The sequence below is a fragment of the Silene latifolia genome, chromosome 11, assembly GCF_048544455.1.
Source record: "Silene latifolia isolate original U9 population chromosome 11, ASM4854445v1, whole genome shotgun sequence".
Taxonomy (NCBI): domain Eukaryota; kingdom Viridiplantae; phylum Streptophyta; class Magnoliopsida; order Caryophyllales; family Caryophyllaceae; genus Silene; species Silene latifolia.
This window is the reverse complement of record NC_133536.1, coordinates 66,384,499-66,393,728: the sequence shown is the minus strand read 5'-3', so window position 1 is coordinate 66,393,728 and position 9,230 is coordinate 66,384,499. Positions and strand designations below refer to the sequence as shown.

Sequence of the window (9,230 nt, the reverse complement as noted above, 5' to 3'; positions counted from 1 at the left end):
ATTCGATCGAACACTGTAGCTAGTTCGATCGAATTTTTGATGCTGGACCGTATTGAAGTATTCGATAAATGCTTCGTTTTCAACAGGATCTTCAATTTCCGAGTCATACATATCTTCATCATCAATAGGTAACGTAGGTCCTTCATAGGAAAGACCGCTTTCGGTACAAATAGCATATACCGTCTCTGAGTGCCTAAAATCCAACTCGACAGCTAATTGAGCTATTTGAGACTCAAATTCCTTGAAATAAGCTTCTGTATATTTATCATATTCTTGCACTTGAAGTGCAAGCATCTTCACTAAAGACTTCAATTCAGCAATCTCTTCCTTGTTGATAGTGGAGGGAGGAACTTGCTGTGGTGGAAAAGAAAATGAAGGCTTTGAAAGCCATGCTGTTGATTCGGATGTGGCGGCACATAGTAGTTCTTCGGCGGAAGTGGAGAATAGTTAGGGTAACCTCCACTTTGAGAACCATAATGACCCTGTCTATATTGCTGATATGCATAGACTCGACCATTCTTCGCTAAACAAATAACAGCACTGTGCCCCGCAGCACCACATCTCTCACAAAATGCCACCTGCTGCACCATAGAATGGAACATAGGTGGACTCCCCCAAGACTATCTACTCTCCAGCTTGGCAAATATGGGATTAAGAGCTTCCAACTGTGCTAGCATGGGGATGTCAGACATCTTGGCAGAAAAATCAAAGGTACTCAAGCCTTCCCTTTGATGATCTTTCTCCTAGAATCCTGTCTAGGTAGGACTTGTAAGACCTATCAAAACGACACTAAAGGAAAAAGATAAGAACTGCCTGAAGGAATAAACCCCTTGAGGCTAAAGAGAGACAAAAATAAAGCAAGTAAATAAAATAGTTGCCTCCACGGCAACGGCGCCAAAATTTGACACGGCTGTCGCAACCCCGTCAAAAATAAAACCAACAGGCTCTAACTAATGCAGAAGAGGCAAGTTCTGGTATCGTATCCATAGGGAGGCGGTCACTATCTACTCGTTATTCAGTCTATCTACGGTCACAAAGTAGGGGGTTTGAGTTGTTTTTACTAAACTAACAAACTGAAATTAAATAGCAAGGATTGAAATAGGAGATTAATCAGATAGAGAGAAATATGCCAGGATGTCGGTTCGCCATGATATTACACAAATCAGCTAAAGGTAAGGTCAGTCGGTCTGATGTGAGAAGGGTAAAGAAAAGGTCCTTTGGTCCGCTATCCACCCTAAAATAGTACTAACTTAGCTTTCACCCTCATTAGAGTATTCTATTGTTCATAACAGGTCTGATCATTCCAATCTTTCGATCTAGGTCTGAATTTAACCAGTTTAATTACTTCAGTTGCATGCATTCAACCTAATAATTACATTTATGTTGCTATCAAACAATTCTCACAACCAAATCTCCTAAACCAATTATCGCATCATCGTTATACTACCATGGTTCCCCTAATCCTAGCATTAAGTGATTAGTTACGCATAACAATGAATAAAACAATAGCGAAAGATGAAATAATAATAGACATAGTATAAAGAGATATGAAAAAGGGAATTAAATTAAATAAAGAGAGTAAAAGAAATTACAAAAGTTCAGATCCTGGGAAATAGAGCAAAGTAACGCCGAAAAAGTAATTCTCAGATGAAAGGAAAGAGAGATATGAAAGGAGATAAAAGGATCCCCTAAATGACCTAATAATCTCTTATTTATAAGAGATAATTATTATAAGATAAACTGAGATAGAATAAAAAGGTCTCGACTTGAAATATGCTGCGTCAGACTTGATTTGCTAAATCGACGAACTATAAGTTAGTCGATCGAGAGGTATCTTCCCAAAAAGCTTTCGATCGAACAGTAAAGTGCTCAAAAGCGGTTGATCGAATACTTAAGTGCTCGATCGAGTAGATTAGGTAGTCGATCGAGTGGTTAAAGGGGTCGATCGAGTGGATTAAGTCCTCGATCGAGCAATGTTCAGCGCGTTATTCCTGCTTCGCGCACTGAACTTCAAACGGCCGCCATTTCTTCGTTACTTGGGCAAATCAGGCGTTTTTGGTGGCGTTGGAAAGCTAAGAGGATAAGATTTCATGTCCAATTGGAATCACATGATTATCATTTGTTTAACCTGAGATATGGCTCTTCAAAATAGGCACTAGCAATATGAAGCTCTTCCTTTGTCCGCTATGCTTCTTTACTTCTATGCGCATCTCAAAATAGTAGTCTCCAAGCTCCGACTCAACTCATATCCTAAATGCATGCATAGGGACATGTTTTAGGCTTGATTACGCTCCTCTCCGGCTCATACCTTCAAATAATACAAGAGAAACCAAAGTAGACAATTCGGGGGACATTTGTAGCTAAACACTACTAAATATGCATAGGAATGCGTGCAAATGAAGTACAAAATGCCTATGTAAAATGCACGCATCACCTATCTCTAGAATGACTATCTTACGCCTTGGATAAGGTCGTCCACTATCCAAAGTTTCTGAGTAAGAGTTGAAGGTACGTATTGGGGAGCCCTTTAATCGGACACCCAATCCCGCCCGCGGTAGCGGCCTCTACTGATCGATCTTGGTTGGTTAAATGCAAAATTTGATAAAGCGGGTAAATGCATGAATGCGCATCCACAAGTTTGTACCTAACATGTGAGCTTTCTATGTCAGTTGTTTTAATCCAAGTATCAAGTATTTGATGTCGAGTTGTATTTAATGTTGATTTGCATGCAAGACGGAAATTAAACATTCATTTACCGAGTTGGGTTTATGGTGCATAACGTGATCCATTTGTCTTAGTAAGGTGTTTTACAAGTACAATGTAAAATGGGCAGATTCGTCATCTGATCCGTCCTGTATTCAGGTTAACCGAAGTCGAGATCATTCTAGATGAGTGCTGGAAGGAAACAAGGTCTGCATCAGGCAGCCTGTATAGGCGAGAGTCATCAGAAAATGCAAACAGGCCTGTCCTGGTTTGAGAATTGGAAAATTAGTGGCTTGTTTAGGCGTGGGTCAACAGACGGTTGAAGGGACGTCTTCTAACCATTAAAAGGTTTATAAAATGGTTTGAAAAGAGGGTGTTTGAACCCGTCTTGGTTTGAAGAGGTCGTTTAGACCGCTTTTGCATTGGTATCAAGAACGAGACTTGAATAATCGTCATTGTATTGACAATATTCAATGTCAAGTTCGATTTTGCAAGCTAGACATGAATAGTTTTGAAAATGATTATGAACTAATTGTTTTAAGTTCATTTTTTTGTGATTAGTCAATGTTTATCATCGTACTCGGGTTAAAATCCGACATGGTATGTAGAACCAAGGATGATTTTGTATTTATGACTAATGCATATCGTTTTGAAAATATAAAGAAATGAAATAAAAGGTTTTAAAATACCTTTTAAAATGTAACTAACCAAATATTATCACCGAAACACGGATTAAACCGTCATTGTATTAGGAACCAAGGGTGAAAAATATTTTATGGTTAAAAGTTTATCATAAAAATAATTTGGAATATTTGAAATGGTAAAAAAAAAACCGATTACAAATAAGAAATTAAATAAAGAGAAAATGAAACTAAACATGGCTGGATTAAGGCCTGAGAGGGGCTTTAGACGCGAGCCATGCTGCTATACAAGCAGCCCTTGTCTCTGGCCAAAATCCGATTTTAGCTAATTTATCCCATATTTGGATCATGTTATGCATGTTTTAGCATGTTATAGTCATAAAACATATGAAAAACATGATAGAAGAGGATTTTTACACCCTCATACTTACATGCTAGGCTTGAGACGAGAAATCGACGAAAGTGTATCAACTTGTTTGGTCGGAAAACTCGGTTTGAAAACCGTTTTAGCATGTAAAAAGAGCGTTTTAAGTTTAGTGATGGTGTAGTTAGTCGAGATGGTCGGTCAAGTGATTTAATGCACGATGACGGTACCAAACAATGTGTATGGGTTGTGTTTTCGATCGGTAGGTCGAAAACACGTGTCGGTTTGTGACTTGAGAAGTCGAGTCTAGAATTTTAAGGGAGAAATGAGGGGGCGGACACTCGCGTAAGGTGTTATGGTGTGTGAAGGTGGGTATTTATAGAGAAATGGGTGGTTGTGTGCGTTTTGAGCGACGTGGCCGCATGGGCTACTCAAAGAGGCGCGAGCCAATTTGCGGGTCTTCGAGGTGTCTTGTCACTATCACGCAATTGAAATCATGATTTGTTCTATCCTATATTTTGGATGACATGATTTGTACTTGACCATGAAGCATTCCGGGAAATACTTAACATGGAAGTCTTGAAAAGTTTGTGTTTTGTGTTTGACTCGGTATGACTCGTTGTTGGAGTCGGGATTTGAATTTTGAGTCGGTTTTTGGTCCGGTGTCGGTTTTGACTCTAGTTAGTGTCATTGCGACCCCGTCGTCATGCATTTAACACTCCAGGTACTTTTGAGAAGTTTTGAAATGTTTTATTTTCGAAATCTTTTTAAGTTTTCCGACGTATAGTTGTACAAATCTGTCGATCAAACGCTGTTGTAACACCCGCGAATTTCTCATTTTGACATTTAAAATTTATTTAACCGTTACTTACTTTATTTCATAATTTTAAATTATTTAATTTTATTAATTTTATTTTAAACACGATTTTTATAAAATAATATTCTAAAGCTTAATTTATATAAAAATACGTATTTTAGTCGGATAGTATTAATAATAATAATAATATTAATGATAGTAAACTTCCGTCTTAAATTATAGTAGGTTTAAGGTGAATTTCCGTCTAGCTATAGACCGTCACATTTTCCACTTGTGAGACTAATCTTTTCTCGACCAATCCCGTATCGACAACACCTTGAACTACCCTCTTACACTCTACATTCACATATTATTATTATTATTATTATTATTATTATTATTATTATTATTATTATTATTATTATTATTATTATTATTATTATTATTATTATTATTATTATTATTATTATTATTATTATTATTATTATTATTATTATTATTATTATTATTATTATTATTATTATTATTATTATTATTATTATTATTATTATTATTACTATTACTATTACTATTACTATTACTATTACTACTATTACTATTACTACTATTACTAATACTAATATTACTAATATTATTATTACTATTATTACTATTATTACTATTATTATTATTATTACTATTATTATTATTATTATTATTATTATTATTATTATTATTATTATTATTATTATTATTATTATTATTATTATTATTATTATTATTATTATTATTATTATTACTAATATTACTATTACTAATATTATTATTACTATTATTACTATTACTACTATTATTACTACTATTATTATTATTATTATTATTATTATTATTATTATTATTATTACCCCGTCCCCACCTCCCTTCTTTTCCCCTTCCTTTTCGTGTTTCCCCTGCAACAACAAACTCAGCAGCTCAAATAAACCAAGCAAGCTAAAAAAACTCCATTTTCGTACCCTTGTAACACAGATCCCGGCCCCATTTCTTCACCATTCCTCTTAATTTTTGTACCATTCTCCTCCTTACTTCCTCCTCCATCTTTCAAGGTAATAAAGTCTCATTTTTGTGATGGTTTCGTTTTTCACCGTCTTATAAAGTTTCGTTTTTTGCCTCAATCCTTTCGTTTTCTTGCTCCTTGTCGAAGGTTTCGAAGACCCGGTGGAAGACTCAAGCTTTGTGGACCGTTTATTCGAAGAATAAGGAGCGTTTAAGGTAACGGTGATAGGGTACTCGACAAAGTGTCGAAATTTCGTCTTATATGTCGTTTTTCATGCCCTTTATGTGTTAAAGATTGGTTCTTTATACTTTACTCATTTGTATGCTCGAATTTATTGTGTTAAACTCCATCTTAAACCTTGTTTTAATGGGGGTCGAAATATAACTCAATATGGCCAGGTAAAAACGTGAATGAAGGAGCTGTGAGACGATTTTTGTGCTCGTTTTGGTCTATGTTTGGTTGGTGGTTTGAGCCAACTCTTTTACTTCCGTCTCAATTGTATATCCATGTATGATATGGGTTCTTTGTATGGTTAATTTCTGCCTTGTATCATGCTTAAAAACTTGTCTTAAAACGGACGCAAAACTGGGAATTGAAAAGTGAAACAGGGGACTGTTTTGGGTGTTTTTGGACGCGATTTGTGAGCTGAAATTGTTGTTGGTTCAGGTCAATTTGATTACTCATGTCTTGTGTGTATATACATGAATGAATATGGTCTTTTGTTTGGATGAATTCGGCCTTGTAACATGCTTAAAAACTTGTCTTAAGACGGCCTCATGAATTTGCTAGAAAAACCATATATATATAAGTTGATGATGAGTGACTTTTGTGGACTGTTTTTGAGTCGATCCCACGGATAATTTGAACCAAATAGTTGATTCCCGCCTCCTTTGTATATCCAAGTATGTAATGGGTTGGTGGTATGTGAGAAATTCCACCCCTTTCATGCTTAAAACTTTGTCTTAAGACGGCTTCACAAATTGTCTAGAAACCATGTGTATAGATTGTTGATGGGTGTATTTTGTGGACTGTTTTTGGGTTGGTTTCTGGGTGATTTGAGCCAACTTGTTAATTTCTGTCTCATGTGTATATACATGTATGATTTGGATAACTAGTATGGACGATTGCCGCCTTACTCGTGCTTAGAAACCCGTCTCAAACTCACCCGTGTTGGCATGGACACCTATCATACCTGACCGGGACGACCTCCAACACCACTGAAAATATGACAGATGGACCGGCGTCGAAAAATTAGGTGGTTTAGCCACTTGAATCACTCGATTCGGAGTCCGTATGAGTAAATGGAGCCCGTTTTACCGTTTCAAGTTATATAAATATATTTATCCTTTGTGTATGATGGTTCTTTATGCTTTTTATTCGTATCATGACCAAAGTTTTCCCTTGTTGACTCGTATATGCTTATGGGTGGTTCGGATTTTGGTTTGTTTACGTTTTGTCTCGTGTTTCGTATAACGTGGCTCATAAATATCGTTCTTTTACATATTAGGCTTTAATTGCTGGATTCAATCGGTTTTATTTGTTGGGCTCCTATGGTCCAAATTGTTGGGCTCTTTTGGTCCTAAATGTTGGGCTCATTTTGTAACTTGTATTAGATTTGTTTGTATTCCGTAAATTTTCACATAACGTAAATTATTCATTACTACTTGTTATATTTTATTAATTTTATTTAACCGACATGTTAAATTATGAAGTGAAATATTTATTAATATAATACTCATATGAAATATTTATTATAAATAGTTACTTGTAGTGAGTCGTACTCTAGATAATGTCTAGTATTGTTCGGTTGTGAGAGTCTTGATCCTATCGGATACGAGTGGTAAGCCATAGGCCCTCTAGTTGCGGTATGATCGTCGGGAGTGATGTTCCCATCCGTACCTATGATGATGCAGGCCATAAGTATGAATGTGACATTAATCATCCCGTCCCTGAGTCTTGGTCCTATCGGATACTAGGGGTGAGCCATAGGCCCTCTAGTTGCGGTATGATCGTCAGGAGTGATGTTCCCATCCGTACTTATGGTGATGCAGGCCATAAGTATGAATGTGACATTAATCATCCCGTCCCTGAGTCTTGGTCCTATCGGATACTAGGGGTGAGCCATAGGCCCTCTAGTTACGATATGATTGTCGGGATTGATGTTCCCATCCGTACTTATGGTGAGATGCAAGCCATAAGTATGAATGTGACATTAATAATCCAGTCCCATTTGCTTGTTTGTTGTATTTGGCCATGTTTTAAAGGTAACCGCTGAGCCAGATACTTGTTTGTTGTGCCTCGGACATGTTTTAAAGGTAACCTCTGAGTCGGGCACTTGTTTGTTGTATTTGGCCATGTTTTAAAGGTAACCGCTGAGCCAGATACTTGTTTGTTGTGCCTCGGACATGTTTTAATGGTAACCTTTGAGTCGGGCACTTGTTTGTTGTATTTGGCCATGTTTTAAAGGTAACCGCTAAGCCAGATACTTGTTTGTTGTGTCTCGGACATGTTTTAAAGGTAACCTCTGAGTCGGGCACTTGTTTGTTGTATTTAGCCATGTTTTAAAGGTAACCGCTGAGCCAGATACTTGTTTGTTGTACCTCGGACATGTTTTAAAGGTAACCTCTAAGTCGGGTACTTGTTTTCTAATATTTGGACATGTTTTAAAGGTAACCGCTGAGCCAGATACTTTATGTGTTGTGCCTCGGACATGTTTTAAAGGTAACCTCTGAGTCGGGCACTTGTTTGTAGTATTTGGACATGTTTTAACGGTAACCACTGAGCCATATATTTTAGAGGTCGTGCCTTGGACATGTTTTAAAGGTAACCGCTAAGCCAAGGTACTTAAGGATTTGTATCTCGGACATGCTTTAAAGGTAGCCTCCGAGCCGGATGCTTTGCTTATTATGTGATGTTAGTAGTCCCATTTCGTGTATTGTATGTTATTTGGTTTTCAAGTTCATGGCTAAGGTTTCCATTCACATGTATTATTATGTAATCTTGTTAATCCGTGACATATGATATTCTATCGTGTTTATAGTTGTATTATCATTTATGACGTTTTGGTTGGATTGTCTCACATGGATGTATCATATGCCTTATATATGATTTACTACGCATGTTTTGAATGTTAGTCTCATGTCTCAATGCTTGCATCAAATGGTTATATCTATGATGTTCTAATATGTTCTTGTTTATCTGTGTTTCGACATTTTGTGGCTGGGAGAACCTTGAGTTACTCCCCACTGACTGTGGCGTTCATGTTTACATGAATGACAGGTTGTGAAGATGCTTACGTGGGGAAGACGTGTGGGCTAGCGAGAACTAAACCTTAGACTAGTAGTTGGTTTATTAGGATTGCTTAGACTCACCATTTACCATTTTGTCATTCGATGGATATATTTTCCCTCACTTTTGACTATCGTGTTTGTATAATTTAATCTTTATTTCCGCATTCTTTATTTATGTTTTAGGTTTTAATGAACCCGCGCTTTAAACTTTAAAAGTTTCAAAAAATTTCCTAATTTACGCTTGAATTTATAAGTTATATTTTCCGCGTTATTGCGGGGGTTCACAGTTGGTATCAGAGCCTTTGTTGCTCCTGACGCACACACGTGTACCCCAAACTTAGTTTGAACGTGACCTTGAATAATGAATGAGAGATGGGTAGAACTAAGGACCTAAGTTGGTAGT

At 36.6% G+C, this 9,230-nt stretch overlaps 1 long non-coding RNA gene across 1 annotated transcript; it reads left to right on the top strand.

Moving 5' to 3' along the window:
* Positions 1-5,519: 5,519 nt before the first annotated feature.
* On the top strand, positions 5,520-8,892 carry LOC141614909 (uncharacterized). The gene is made up of 3 exons (XR_012529459.1): positions 5,520-5,586; positions 5,685-5,752; positions 8,817-8,892. It is a non-coding gene; the product is annotated as an uncharacterized LOC141614909 (long non-coding RNA).
* Positions 8,893-9,230: the final 338 nt, after the last annotated feature.